This window comes from Piliocolobus tephrosceles, chromosome 10 (assembly GCF_002776525.5).
Source record: "Piliocolobus tephrosceles isolate RC106 chromosome 10, ASM277652v3, whole genome shotgun sequence".
NCBI lineage: Eukaryota > Metazoa > Chordata > Mammalia > Primates > Cercopithecidae > Piliocolobus > Piliocolobus tephrosceles.
In genome coordinates this window covers 64,865,313-64,881,606 of record NC_045443.1, presented here as the reverse complement: position 1 = coordinate 64,881,606, position 16,294 = coordinate 64,865,313, and the positions used below count along the sequence as shown (strand labels likewise).

Below are 16,294 nucleotides of genomic sequence, written 5' to 3'. Positions count from 1 at the left end.
ATAGAAAAAAGGGGAATCCTTCCTAACTCATTTTATGAGGCCAGCATCATCCTGATACCAAAACCTGGCAGAGACACGACAACAACATAAAAGAAAATTTCAGGCCAGTATCCCTGATGGACATCGATGTGAAAATCCTCAATAAAATACTGGCAAACTGAATCCAGCAGCACATCAAAAAGCTTATCCACCACGATCAAGTCAGCTTCATCCCTGGGATGCAAGGCTGGTTCAACATATGCACATCAACAAACGTAATCCATCACATAAATAGAACTAATGTCAAAAACCACATGATTTTCTCAATAGATGCAGAAAAGACCTTTGACAAAATTCAACAGCATTTCATGCTAAAAACTTTCAATCAACTAGATACTGATGAAATGCATCTCAAAATAATAACAACTATGACAAACCCACAGCCAATATCATACTGTATGGGCAAAAACGGGAAGCATTCCCTTTAAAAACCAGCACAAGACAAGGATATTCTCTCTCACCACTCCTATTCAACATAGTATTGGAAGTTCTGGCCAGGGCAATCAGGCAAGAGAAAGAAATAAAGGTATTCAGATAGGAAAAGAGGAAGTCAGATTTTCTTTGTTTGCAGATGACATGATTGTATATTTAGAAAATCCCATCGTCTCAGCCCCAAATCTCCTCAAGCTGATTAGCAACTTCAGCAAAGTCTCAGGATACAAAATCAATGTGAAAAATCACAAGCATTCCTATATACCAATAACAGACAGAGAGCCAAATCATGAGAGAACTCCCATTCACAATTGCTACAAAAAGAATAAAATACCTAGGAATACAACTTACAAGGGATGTGAAGGACCTCTTCAAGGAGAACTACAAAACCACTGCTCAAGGAAATAATAGAGGACACAAATAAATGGAAAAACATTCCATGTTCATGGATAGGAATAATCAATATCATGAAAATGGCCATACTGCCCTAAGTAATTTACAGATTCAATGCCCTCCCCATCGAGCTACCATTGACTTTCTCCACTGAATTGGAAAAATCTACTTTAAATTTCATATGGAACCAAAAAAGAGCCCTCATAGCCAAGACAATCCTAAGCCAAAAGAACAAAGCTGGAGGCATCATGCTACCTGACTTCAAACTACACTACAAGGCTACAGTAACCAAAACAGCACGGTACCGTTACCAAAACAAATATATAGACCAATGGGACAGAACAGAGGCCTCAGAAATAACACCACACATCTACAACCATCTGATCTTTGACAAACCTGACAAAAACAAGCAACGGGGAAAGGATTCTCTATTGAATAAATGGTGCTGAGAAAACTGACTAGCCATACGCAGAAAACTGAAACTGGACCCCTTCCTTACACTTTATACAAAAATTAACTCAAGACAGATTAAAGACTTAAATGTAAGACCTAAAACTATAAAAACCCTAGAAGAAAACCTAGGTAATACCATTCAGGACATAGGCATGGTCAAAGACTTCATGACTAAAACACCAAAAGCAATGGCAACAAAAGCCAAAATTGGCAAATGGGATCTAATTAAACTAAAGAGCTTCTGCACAGCAAAAGAAACTATCATCAGAGTGAACAGGCAACCTACAGAATGGGAGAAAATTTTTGCAATCTATTCATCTGACAAAAGGCTAATATCCAGAATCTACAAAGAACTTAAATTTACAAGAAAAAGCAACCTCATCAAAAAGTGGGCAAAGGATATGAACAGACACTTCTCAAAAGAAGACATTTATGCAGCCAACAACCATATGAAAAAAAGCTCATCATCACTGGTCATCAGAGAAATGCAAATCAAAACTGGAATGAGATACCATCTCATGCCAGTTAGAATGGCTATCATTAAAAAGTCAAGAAACAACAGATGCTGGAGAGGATATAGAGAAATAGGAAAGCTTTTACACTGTTGGTGGGAGTGTAAATTAGTTCAACCATTGTGGAAGACAGTGTGGTGATTCCTCAAGTATCTAGAACCAGAAATACCATTTGACCCAGCAATCCCATTACTGGGTATATACCCAAAGGATTATAAATCATTCTACTGTAAAGACACATGCACACATATGTTTATTGTGGCACTGTTCACGATAGCAAAGACTTGGAACCAACCCAAATGTCCATCAATGATAGACTGGATAAAGAAAATGTGGCACGTATATACCATGGAATACTATGCAACCATAAAAAGGATGAGTTCATGTCCTTTGCAGGGACATGGATGAAGCTGGAAACCATCATTCTCAGCAAACTAAAACAAGAACAGAAAACCAAACACTGTATGTTCTCACTCATAGGTGGAAGGTGAACAATGAGAACACATGGACAGAGGGAGGGGAACACCACACACCAGGGCCTACTGGGGGGTGGGGGGCTAGGCGAGAGATAGCATTAGGAGAAATACCTAATGTAGATGACAGGTTGATGGGTGCAGCAAACCACCATGGCGCATGTATACCTATGTAACAAACCTGCACGTTCTGCACATGTACCCCAGAACTCAAAGTATAATAATAGAAAAGAAAAACATTAAAACAATTTTTTTAAAGTTTTTCTATGTCAAATAATAGCGAGTTATAAAAATGTAATGGAAGACAATGGCTCATTTATAATAATATCTGAAAACATTATAAAATATCTAAGAACAAACTTAACATATATATTTTTCTTTAGAACTTTAAAATTTGACCAAAGGGCATAAAAGTAGCCAAATAAAAAGAAGTAGTTATCTTGTTCATAGAAAGATTCAATATTGTAATGATAAGAAAATTTTTGATAAACTTTGTATGATAGTGAACAAACTATCAAAAGGCTTGTTTACAACTGAAATTAACATCTGAGAAAAATCATGAAATTTCTGAAAAACCCTAAAAGAAAAAGATTAACTCTACTAGCTATTTAAGAGTATTAATGATAGTATAAATTATCAACACTGCAGTACTGGGACAGTGAATTATTTCATTATGGATACATGGAGAGCTATTTCAAAACAATCATATAAGAAAATAAATTCTAGACATATCTAAAATTTAAATGTAAAAAAATAGCCATAACAATTTTAGAAGAAAATACTGTATTAACGTACTTACGATCTTTGAGTAGGGAAAGCCTTTTTCCTATGGTACAAAACCTAAAAGTCATAAAGGAAAAGACAGATCAATTTGACTAAATACATTTTGAAAGGTTTATATAGAGCAAAAATACCAAACACATGACCCCTCAACTGAACTCATTTTCAGTTTTCTTCTGTCCTTTAATAACTTCACTTTCAATCTGTCATATAATCATGTTAAGCATTTTTCCTGAAATCACAGTAAAGGTTCTGTTTTAGCAGTTCGTTATCTAATATCAGTGCAGATTCAGGAATCAGGTGACAGTCAACTTAAACTGAAATGTGTGCATTATTGAATATTGAATAATAATTGAATATTGAATTATTGTTTTTTGAGAGGGGGGTCTCCCTCTGTCACCCAGACTGGAATGCAGTGGCATGATCTCAGCTCACTGCAACCTCCGTCTCCCAGGTTCAGGTAATTCTCCCACCTCAGTCCCCCAAGTACCTGGAACCACAGGCAAGTACCACCACACCTGGATAATTTTTGTATTTTTTTGTAGAGACGGGTTTGCCATGCTGCCCTGCTACAGAGCTCCAGAGTTCAAGCAATCCACCTTCCTCAGACTACCAAAGTGCTGGGATTACAGGCATTAGTCACAATGTGTTTTTGTTTCTGTTTTTGTTTGTTCTTTGAGACAGGGTCTCGCTCTGTTGCCCAGAATGGAGTGCAGTGGTGCAAACACAGCTCACTGCATCCTCTATCTGCCAAGCTCAAGTGATCCTCCCACCTCAGCCACCTGAGTAGCTGACACTACAGGCACAGACCACCATGCCTGGCTAATTTTTTTTTTTCTGTTTTTTTGTGTTTTTTTGTTTTGTTTTATTTTGTTTTGTTTGAGACAGAGTCTGGCTCTGTCGCCCAGGCTGGAGTGCAGTGGCACCATCTCAGCTCACTGCAAGCTCCACCTCCCAGGTACATGCCATCCTCCTGCCTCAGCCTCCTGAGTAGCTGGGACTACAGGCGCCCGCCACCACGCCCAGGTAATTTTTTTGTATTTTTAGTAGAGATGGGGTTTCACCATATTGGGCTGGCTGGTCTCGAACTCCTGACCTTGTGTTCCTCCCACCTTGGCCTCCTAAAGTGCTGGGATTACAGATGTGAGCCACTGCGCCCTGCCCATGCCTGGCTAATTTTTTAAATTTTTTGTAGAGATGGGGTCTTACCATCTTGCCCGGGCTGGTCTCAAACTCCTGAAGTCAAGCAATCCTCCCACCTTGGCCTCCCAAAGTGCTGGCATTACAGGCGTGAGCCACCACGCCCAGCAGATGTTTTAAAATACAAATTATATGTCACAGTAAATACTTTATATTTATCATCTCATATAATCCCAACAAATCTGTGAAATAAGTACTAGTATACTTATTTTACAGGTTAAGAAATTGAGGGTTGGCAAGGTTAAGTTACAGACGTAGTTGTTAAATGGCAGAGTAAAGACTTGAACTCAGGTTTGTTTGTGAATAACATATGTTTTCTCAATTAGCTCATTGCACTGCCATTAATAAAATGGAAGGCTTAATAAGCATTAAGACAAGATACCTCTTTTTTCCCCCCTTCTAAATGAAAAGCAAACTTTACTACATACAGAAACGCACATTTATCCATTCAAAAACTTTTACCAAATACCTACTATTTGCCAGGTAGATGATCTGGAAGCCGGTTATTCATCAGTCAATAAATCTAAGTATCAAAGTGTCTGCCCTCAATGGAGGAAACAAGCAGCACAAAACAAATGAATAAGCATATAACATGCCAGATGGCAATACATGCTATGAAAAATATAAAAAGGCATTTAAAGAGAATAGAGAGTGTTGGAGAGGTTATGTTCCTAAACAGTAGGGGTTGGAAAAGCCTTTTGCCTGTAAAGGGCCAGGGTTCTCTGTTAGAAACTGCAATCAAGGAAGGCTTCTGTGTTAAGGGGACATTTAAGTAGATACCTGAGGGAGGTTAGGGAACCAAGTTGATATTTAGGAAGAAAGTAGCAAGCAGGGGGCCAGAGTCAGAGAGGTGGAAAATGGGGTCAGAGAAACAGGAGAGCCCAGTACATGTGGGGAAATCATCCATCTACCATGCGTGAACAAAATACATTTTGGTGCTATTGTCTACGAGACAGCACTGAGCTGACCTTTGAGCAGAAGGGCATTATATGCTCTTGTGTTCTCAGTAGAGAGCTGCACAATAGGACTGCAGACTGGAATCACACAGGCCTGCTGTACTCAAAGACAAAGATACACTTGGTCCTTGGGAAATGGGAAGCCGGAAGAAGTTTATGATTAACTTACACATCTGCTTGATAAGTTCTCCCATTATTGCTTTTATCAAGCAGAGAAGACTAAACATTTGAAATGATCAATTAGCTTAATTATAACTTGGAGCTTTGTTCCCTATTGTGAAATGCATTCTCACTGCCCTGACTAGGTGATGTGCATGAGATTCACATGTGGTGTTGCTACCATGATTTTGGTTTAGAACTGCTCTGATTCCCCTCCTTGTGAATTTCTGCTAAAATTCAACATGCTTAGTTCTCAATACCTTGCATGCATTGGAGGAAGCAGCATTGTGGAGTCTATGCATAAAATTTATTTTTAATTCTGTTTGGCTGTTGTTAGATGTCTGTGAAAGTTTGGGATTAGAACCCAAGTCTGGTCAAAATCAATGTCAAAAGATGCTTTTTGCCAAGAAAGAGTGAGGGATTAGGAAAGTAACCTTTAAAAGGGAAACTTGTTTTGAAATGGAGTTGAGTTATTACACTAAGAAATTATATTCTTAAACAACAGTGTCTGGAGAGCTTTTCTTTTTTCTTGAAACAGTTACATAGTGAATATATTTAAGCTTTGTAGGCCATGCAAGTCTCTCTCCTAACTGCACAACTCAGCATGCAAGTAGTTATCGACAATATGCAAATGAACAAGCATGGCTTATGAATAAGCATGGCTTGTAAATAAGACTTCATTTACAAATGAAGTCTTATTTGTAAATAAGACTTCATTTACAAATGAAGTCTTATTTGTAAATAAGACTTTATTTACAAAGCAGGTAGCAAACCAGATTTGACCCAAAGGATGTAGCTTGCCGAACTCCTCCTATAGGAGTAATTTGGTTATTTATTTGTACAAGTGCCTAAGAAAACAGGTAGGGAGGCAGAAAAGTAGCAGAGTTTGTTTCTTTGAACTCCTATTCATAAATATCCAAATTAAATGTAATTGTCAAAAAAAACCCAGCTGACTAAAATAAATACCAAATAGAAATAATAAGAGTGGCTTAGTACAGATTACCTCTATGGTCTTAAAATGATGTGAAATATATTGATGCCTGAACATGGCAGGGACCAGCTGCTTTTCGAATAGGACATTTACAGCTGTCTTATTAAGATTCCATTTGAAAATGGAAAGGAATTGTATAAATCAATTAACATATTAGCTAAGTTGTCTAACACATGGTATAAAGGAATTACAACAGTAAACTATTATACATGTCCAAAAAAAAAAAAAAATAAGGTGTTTCTGATCAGTCATATTCCCCCTCCCTCCTTCTTTGTTGTGTGTGCAATCTGATTAACATTTTCAGGGGTTGCTGTGACACTTCTAAATAGTACAGAGTTTCCTGCTTGGGGCAGGAGAAACTTGCCAGCTCTCACTGGGCTCCAGCTGACTGTCTCTCCATCCCTGGTGTGCCAGCCTCCCTCAGGCATTGCAAAACCTCTCCACACAGCATCCGCAGCACAAACAGGGTTCTGTGGCTGGCCCAGATTTCCAGGCGCATCCTCCTCGAAAGAGAGACAGGAGATGGAGACAGGGCTGCTTCATATATCTGCCCAAGTCAATTATGAATTCCCAGAAAGTCAAGGTCATGTGGTCACGTCTTTCCTCTATCTTTTAAGAGACTAACATGAACCTGTCGACATAGAGGTTGCTTTATGAATGCTGATTGAAGGGAGATGCTGAGACACTACTGGCATTTGCCTGTTGGTCACTCAGGGGCCATGTGAGGTCCCAGTGTCAGCACCCTTCTCTGTCCCCTCTCCCACCTCCTCACGCAACCCCTCACATGCCAGCTGGGGACTAAGCCCAAAGATCAGAGACTTTAATACATCTTGGAGAATCTCAGAATTTTGCTTTTTGGACATATGCAGATGAATTTTATAATGCATTAGCATTAATTCAGACCCAGTGGGTCCCTATTAACTATCATTGATGGTAGAAGAGTCAAATATTGAAATGGGAGAAATGTAGTTGGTGGAGTCTTTAAAAGTCACATGCCCACTGTTCCTCTTCACCAGTAGTCTTTAAATATATATATATATTTATTTATTACTATATATATATAGTAATAAACTGCTCTTGGAAAAAGGCATTGGTTCCCCTGTGTGTTGGTTGATCCGTTGTCAACTCAGCACTGCTGCCACTCTAAATCTGGCAACCAGATTTTGTGAATTTTCTTCCCAGCGTGGATCCAGGTTAGAGTTTGCCACTGAAAGAAACTCACTGGAGATTTGGAATGCAGAAATGGCGCAGAAACCGTTATTATTTTCCAGAGGTGGTTGCAGACAGATGTGGAAGCAGAAGGGAGATTCCCAGTGGTTCCCAAAGAACTCTAAGAACCACCTGCTTCGGCTCAGCAGATTGAGGTAGTTGATGAAGTGTCTCTAAGATTCTTGAGAATTGCAGCCATTTCCACAAGCATTTGAGAGCATCCTGCTCTGGTGTCCTGGCTAAGATCACCATCATCATCAACCCTGGTCTCCAGCAAGCAGCTGCCCTTACCTCTGCATCCTCAGCTCTTCCATGAAAACTCTCAATTCTGTGCTAAATGCTTTATGTCTGGAATACATAGAATGACTTCTGTGTTTAGGACAACATCCTGTATCGCATGGGTAAAAGATAGATTCGCACACACTAAATAAACATCACCTCAGCATTAACTTTCCTTTTGGAAATCAAGAGGTATTAAGGAGACCATCCATTGATGAAATTAACTACTGTTTTCCACTGAACCTGAGGTGCTATTGATTATGACACAAAAGTAACTAATAAGAAAGAAAAAATATGCTCCAAATGGGTAGTCTAATAGGAAGCCCTATATAAAGCTGGGATATGAAGCAGCTATTTTTCAGTGCAAGTTTAAATGAGAAATGAACACAATTTACAAAAAAGAGACAGCAAGAAAACTTGTTTGTATGTCTGAATGTTGCTGATGGGGAAGGAGCAAATCTGCCTGGAGAATTTGAACTACAAGCTGTTCATGCAGCTTTGTTGTTGGAATTGACACTGCCAGTGTAACTCCAAAACCCCTAACCAGAGAACTTAAGATAGTGTCCTTGATGACTGGGCAAAGCAAAGGCAAACCCTCCCTGGAAGACCTCACCTTCAGTCCAGGTGGGCAGGAATTGTACCAGCATCAACTGGAAGATGTGCCCCCATCTCAGAGACTTAGAAATAGGGGAAAAAAACAATGGTGTAACTCAAAATGGATGGCATGTGTTGGCAAACAACAGAAGACTAGTAATATTCTGGGGAATTCCCACTAAGAAAGAAGTTGAGAGCATCCCTTTCAGATGCATGATACAGAGCCAGGCAGTTTCCAGCATAGAGTTCCAACTCTTTTGCTTACTCTGCAATATGCACCCCCATTCTCCAGACCTGCTGACACCGTGGCCGTCACCCTCTATTTTCCAACATCTTTCAGCTGCTTCCAGTTCTCAGGACTCACTAAGCCACACCACATTTCTGAGTTTTAACAGTGTCATTCTGACCAGGCTACTGTCCTTGCTCCTCAGGACTGGATAGCCTACCTGTTAACTTTCCACACCCAGGTAAGCTTTGGCTCGCCTTGTGGCACTTTCCATACCCAGGCAAGCTTTGGCTCCTGGGGGAAGATTTCCCTGACAGTCTAGTTCATGTAACCCTTCTCAGTGCTTCCACGGCACCTTGCAACAGCTCAGAAGCTGACAGTATTTATTGTTTGCCAAGTGCTGATCTAAGCATATGACCTGTTTTATCTCAATCCTTACAACCCTGAGAAGGTACAGAGGAGAAACCAGAGGCCAGAATAGTTAAACAGCTCAAGTCAGACAGTCAGCAAGTCAGGAGGATTCAGGATTCAGGATTCTGGGCAAGTGCACTCTGCAGCCATGTTCTCATCTCTGCTTTATTCTGAACAGTTCTATGATACTTTTCATCAAATTATTGGCTCATCTAAGATAAATAATAACAGCTGCTACAATATACTGAGAACATATTGTGTGTCAGGCACTATTTTGTGCTCTTGAATTAACTCATTTAATCCCCACAAAATTCCTATGGGGTAGAGAGTATCATTGTCCCCATGATACCAACGAGGATCTAAGTCCATCCCTCTAAGTCCATCCTCTGACTCACTGGCTGACTCCTGTAGGTCCCTAGAGACATTCTCCTGGCATAATTATTGATGGCATTTCTTGTGGCCCAGAAGCTGAGGTTGGTGGTTCTCCTATCAGATCCTTCACAGTGCCATATCTGACATTCTGATATAATGATTGTTTTCACTTATCTCCCTTCCTAGGCTGAGCCATGTCTTATTTATTTTTGTGCTTCAGAACTTAGCACAGTATGTAATGCATAATTAACACTCAGTACTTATCTACGTGAACTGAAGAAAGCATGAAGGAATGGATGCCTGCTGTCTGATGCTTTCTTACAACCAGATTTGGAGGCTGTGTCATGATGTGGAGAGAGTAGGCTTTGGAGTCACCAGGTTTGAATTTATTGTTGCCATTTCGTGGTTGTGTGACCTCTAGCACACTCCTCAACCTCTGAGGGAGGAAGTCTAGCTTCTTCATCAGTAAAATAGTGGTTATCATCTTCCCTTGCAGCTGACTCTAGCTCTAAGGATTGAGTTTAATAAAACATAAAGTGGACTACTATAGTGATTGGCACACAGTAGGTGCTTTGTAAATGTAATTTCTCTTCTCCCTTTCTTGAGGGTCTTGAACATTCTGTTCAACTAAGCAAAATGCATTGTCCGTGGATGCCAGGCACAGTGTTGAGGCTGCAAGGATGAATAAGACACAGTCCTTGCCCACAAGAAGATGACAATTTAGTGAGAGAGAATTTTTTAAAATAAGCTATTTAATTCACATGAGACAGTGTTATTAGGACACATGGGATGGCCTAAGTCAAGCTGCTTGCGTGACTCCCCAAAGGTTACCAAGGGTAGACTCCCAGAGGGTATCTTAGAGGCCCACTTGTCATTAGCCCCCTCCCGATGACCTGGAAAGCCGAGAAGCAGCTGTGCTCTTTTTGCTTTGGCAGCCAAGTTACACCTGGAGCTGCACACACAGGGGACCCCTTGAGCATGTGCTGAAGGAATTAAAGTGCTCTGCTGTGATTGGTAGGTGGCCAAGTCTCTAGCAGGGGAGGAGGAAGCAGAAAGAGGAGGTGATCAGTTACACTTATCTGAAATACTCATAAGCATCCAGGGGAAAGGGGAACATTAATACGATATGGAGGGTATAAATGGGAGTGAGTGAAGGGTTCAGTGGTTAGAGGGAGGTTTAGGTTGAATATTAGCGAAGGGTAAATTACGTAGGTTCTTAAATTTTGCTCTGTCTTCTTCCTCTTTCTTAGCATCTGGGAGAAAATGGTGGGTACAGAGTAGGAGCGAAACAAAGAATGTCTTTCTGGTAAAACAAACAAGAGTTTGTGCTTCCTATGCTGAACTGAAACTCCTTCCCTTCACAAGGTAAATGTGAGGTTATTGGACCACATCCAACACCCTTCTGCTTATTTTGCACCTGACATGGTCAGGGGTTTCAGGTAGATCCTAAACATACTGGGGGATATGTCCACACAAAAACTCGTACACCACGTTAATAGCAGCATTACCATACAGAGCCAAAAGGTGGACAACCCAAATGTCCACCATGTGATGACTGGATCAATAAAATGGGGTATATCCATACATTGGAATATTCAGCTATAAGAAATGGTTGAAGTAATAATACCTGCTCTGACATGAAAGAACGTGAAAACATGCAGGTGAAAGAAACAGTCACAAAGGACCACATGTCGCATAATTCCCTTTCTATAAAATGTCCAGAACAGGAAACTCCATAAGGCAGAGAGTAGACTAATGGGTGCCTATGGCTGAGGGCAGGGTAGGGGCTAGGGAGTGATAGCTAAAGGCCATTGGGTTTCTTTTGAAGATGATGGAAGTGTTCTAAAATTGACTGTGGGAATGTTTGCACAGTCTATGAATATACAAAAAATGTAATTCACTTTGAGTGAATTACATGGTATGTGAACTATATGTTAATAGCACTGCTTTTAAAATGCTGCGGAATGCTAGCCAAAGTACTACTGACCCTTGGCTCAACCTCTACCCTATTTACCCCAACCAGAGAATGGTCCTGGGAATGGTGTTCAGAGCTAACACATTCATAACATAACATACACTAAATGATGGGTGTAGGGCCACTTGGAATACTAAAACAAAATTCTTCGAACATTAAAACCAAACACAACAGAACACACTCTGAAAAACGAGATGAAAGGTAAACAGAGGTGTGCAGCCACTATCCCTCCAGTTGTCCAGTCTAGACACCCAGGATTTCTTAAAGTAATCTCTCTCCCTCTAGATAGATTAGATAGATAGATAGATAGATAGATAGATAGATAGATAGATAGATAGATAGATAGATAGATAGATAATGTTTAAACACCATCTATATGCTATGCTGTGGTTCTGAAATATATACCTTAAGGCTGGCTTTTTCTCTCAAACTGCATATGAATGATATATATATTTTCATATATGTGACTGCCTTCTCAACACTTCTACTCAGATTTCTATTAAGTGGGCATCTCAAACGCAAACTGAACACCTACAAAACCCAACTCTTTAAGCTCCCTTGTCCCCACTATCCTGCTCCACCTTCCTATCTCAGGAAATGGCAATCCCATCCTTTCAGTTGCATAGGCCAAAATTGTTTGAGTCATCCTTGGCACCTGTTTTTATCACAACTCATGTCCAATCTGTTAACAATGCTGTTGGATTTCAGATCTTACCACTGCTCATCATTGCCACTGCTGCTGCCACCCTGCTCTCCTGTCTCTTTCCTGTATTATCATAGCAGCCTCCCCGCTGGTCTCCTGCCTTCTGCAGGAATTGTCTTTGTAAGTCTTCGAGTTTTTTCTCCTACTATATCTCCTTTACTTTTCAAAAACTGCCATGCAAAATTTCTGTTTCTCTGCTATCCCTTTATTTTCTTTCCTGTTTGCAATGCTCCTGTCCCTTTTCAAAAAATAGTTATTAAGAATAGTAAGCACGTGTTCATATGTTCTTATTAAGAATAACTATTTTTTGAAAAGGGCAGGAGTACTTCTAATTCCATTAAAGTTCAATGAAGAAAGGCTCAAAGATACCTAAAATGTATATAGAGTTTCACTTATATCAGGATAAAACTCTTGATGCTGTGCTTGTCACCAAGCATTGCATTGATTGAGGTGACAAATTTCATCTATTGCCTGAAGAATCAAACCGAAGGTTTTGGCAACACCCTCCTAGACCAGGAAATAGGGACTTCTCCCCTGACAAAGGGTGTGCTCAGGCAATGTCTGGAGGGGAGGCAGAGATCAGGATTCAGACATCCCCCGTGACTGCTGTCTGGCATCAGAGATGAGGTTACTCAGAGCCATTCTCTGAGGACCATCCACACCACGCCCTAGGACATTAGGATCTGCAGAGGCACTGAATGAAAACAGAGAGGATAAATGCAAAAGAAACATGGGCTCTGCTCACACGTCTCAGTGGCAGAGTTGGGACTCCCTTAGAAACATTCTGATCATTCTGATCCCAGCCACAGTGGGACTTTAAGACTCACCACCTCATCTGCCCAATACTATCAAAAGTACCCACAGTGAGAAGGCACAAGGCGATAGGCAGCTGATCCAGCAGAAGATCGGAGATAGCTGGCCATGGTAGCCAAGGCATCAATCACGGGAAGAGGAAGGACAGGGACCATTAATACCTGTTGAAACTCCAAGCATCAAAAATGATACAGAGCTCTCTCCTCTACACAGAGTTAATGCTTAACTGTAAAACAAGTCTAAAAATGTCCAAGTTGTTCTGATTTTTTTCCCCTATAACATCAAATAATTTGAAAAGAAAAAAATACAGCACCTCCGACTTGATAGTACCTAAACATCCATACATTTGGTCTGCCTTTAGAATGACATAGTACCTCAAGGCAGAGAAGTCTTTCCTCATATGGCAACTTGCCTGGACATTTATTCAGATCCAGCTATCCCTTATTGACTGCCAGCTATATGCCCAATGCCACATTCAGCAATTTTGCAGACCTCGTTTTGTAATCCTAACAACAATACAGTTTTATGATGATTGGGAAAACAAATTTTTCTTTTTGAGATGGAGTCTCGCTCCATTGCCCAGGCTGGAGTGCAGTGGCACGATCTTGGCTCACTGCAACCTCTGCCTCCTGGGTTCAAGTGATTCTCCTGCCTCAGCCTCCTGAGTAGCTGGGACGATGGGTACGTGCCACCACACCTGGTTAATGTTTTGTATTTTTAGTGGAGATGGGGTTTCACTGCGTTAGCCAGGATGGTCTTGATCTCCTGACCTCATGATCCACCCGTCTCGGCCTCCTAAAGTGCTGGGATTACAGGCGTGAGCCACTATGCCTGGCCTGAAATGATTTTTTCTATTCACCCAGCTTTTCTTGGTGGTAAAACTATGATTCAAATCTAGGTTATTTGGACACATATTCCATATTTTTCTCATTATGCTAAACAGATACCTTATTTGGGATGGTGTGAGATTGTGGAATTTTAGCTTATTGGAGTTTATCTATTAGATGTTTAGTTTTTCTGAAAGGCTTCCTTCTAATGTGTTGTGGTCAGTTTGCTTACAAGTTAGGGAGTTTTGACAACTCCCAGGTTCTCCAGTACAGAATTTTATCCAGGTTTCTGGGTATGAGCTTGAGCCAAAGAAAACATGACACCTTGGAAAAGTGACCAGGGCCCTTTGTGTCTCAGGCATCTGTAAAATAGAGCTTGCATTCTTGTTGGAGATACAGTATCATGCCCTATAAAACATCTTTTTTAGAGGCTGATACCATAAGACAATAAACAGAAGCATCAGTTTCTGGCTCCAGCAAAGATATACTTTTCTGCCTCATTCTCCCCATGCCCCCTCTCTCCCTGCCAGGGAGGAGGTTGTATAGCACAATAATCCATCAAAGTTGTGCTGTCAATAAGAATAGCAAAAGAAAATTTGTTAAACAGATGCTATCCTCTAATGAATGAATCCGTTCCATGAATTGAGCACCTTCTATGTCCCAGGAACTGGAAATGCAGTGGTGAAAATGGGGATGGACAAGGTCCTGTTCTCACAAAGTTTTCCATCTAATAGGAGGAGAATGACAACAAACTACAAACAAATAATACTGAATACGCAGTAACTGCTATAAACAATGCAAAATAGTACAAGGAGCTCAAGAGTGATGGGGGTAGGGGCTGGTGCTCAAATTGCATGGTCAGAGAAGGATTCTAAGTGTGGAAATGTGAGAATAGAGCCAGCCATGTAAGGATGCAGGGAGGAGCCTCCTGGGCAGAGGGGACTCAGGAGAGAAAGGCCAGTGGCCGAGAGGCAGAAACCAGCATGTTGCATTTGATGCAAGGGGGAGAAGGTCCGCAGGGCTGCAGCCTGAAGAGTGTGTGGAGCGTGCTACGAGTCAGAGTTAGGAGGGGCCTGCTCACACAGGACCTTGTAAATCAAAATAAAGGTCCAATTTTATTCTAGGCGCACCTGAAAGTCACTAGAGAGTTTTAAGCCGGAGTTTTAAGATAGGAGTTAATTTACTGCTATAAAGAGGTTGCATTCTGGGAAGCAGGAACAGGAATAGAAAAGCTGTTTGGAAGGGACCGCAATGGCTCAAGGGGGATGATGGTGGCAATGGAGAAGGTGGTGAGATGTGGGTAGATGAGATTAGATTTTGGAAGTCCTTGGCCTGCTCCTACAGAAGCCTGTAGAAATCCAACCTCACCTAAGCAGGATAGGGGCTGAGATAATGGTCTCTTGATTCTAACCACGTAGGATGTCATGTGGGAAGCCTGCAAAATGCAGCCTGAACCCAGGGTGAAGCAGAGGATCTTCACCAAAATGAGAGAATGAAGCCAAATGCATCAAATGAATCAAAGTGAGAGAAGGTCACTCACCTGGACTCTGCATGGTTAAAAGGAAATCTGATCCAAAAAGCAAAACCTATTCAACTCAACCTCTTTATCTTCCTGATGAGTAAGAACTCCTCTATCAGTAAAAGCTTTGTCTGTTTGCTATTTAAATTGGAAATATTTTTATTCCTTTTGTTGTTGGCTTTTAGTTCTGTTTATGGTTTTTTTTTTTTTTTTTTTTTTTTTTTTACCTACTAAAGGATTTTATTTTTCTATAATAAGCTCTAACTAGTCTTGGCCTTTATAGTTTCCACCTTTGGTTTTAGACATAAAGAAGCATTTGGCACCCAATATTGTAAGTTACTGATCCATATTTCTTCTTATTTTTTAGCTTGAATCCATTCTATTTTTAAGCATGACATGCAATAACAACCTCATTTTATTTCATTTTTCCAAACCCCCAATTTCCCCAGGACCACTTGTGTTATCCTTTCTTTCAATAATTTGAAATGTATCTTTATCACATGCTAAATATTTTGTAACCTTGGGGGTAGTAGATTGGATTATTATGATCTTGCCAAATATTCCAGAGGCCTTCTCTGTGGTAGTTCTCCTGCAAGAGGATAAAACATATCCTGTTGAACTCAGGTGTGGCCATATAGCTTATGTTGGTCAATGGAATTCAAGCAGGAAGGACACATGTCACTTATGACCAGAAGTGTTAAGAGCCAGTGAGTGGTTTTCCATGCTTTTTTTTCCTCTGTAACAACACCACGAATGTTTCCAATAGATGCTGCTCCATTAGCCTAGGTCCCAGCAGGAAGGCAACGTGGAAGTGAGTTCAACTGACCCATGACGAATCTATAGCTTGGATAAAATATAGACCTTTGTTCTAGCAAACTGCTGAGATTCGAGAGACTTTGTTACCACAGCATAACCTAGTCTATCCTGACTAGGATGTTGTTTCTCGCCTCTCTCTTATGTCTACTCTTGTTCTAGAAA

At 40.6% G+C, this 16,294-nt stretch overlaps 1 long non-coding RNA gene across 2 annotated transcripts in view; it reads right to left on the bottom strand.

Annotated features, from left to right (window-relative positions):
• Positions 1 to 16,294, bottom strand: part of LOC111551228 — a 162,694-nt gene that overhangs the window by 46,030 nt on the left and 100,370 nt on the right. For both annotated transcript variants that reach the window (XR_002734298.1, XR_002734299.2), the window contains one exon: positions 3,102 to 3,142. This is a non-coding gene — a long non-coding RNA (uncharacterized LOC111551228). The remainder of the gene's footprint in view (positions 1 to 3,101; positions 3,143 to 16,294) is intronic.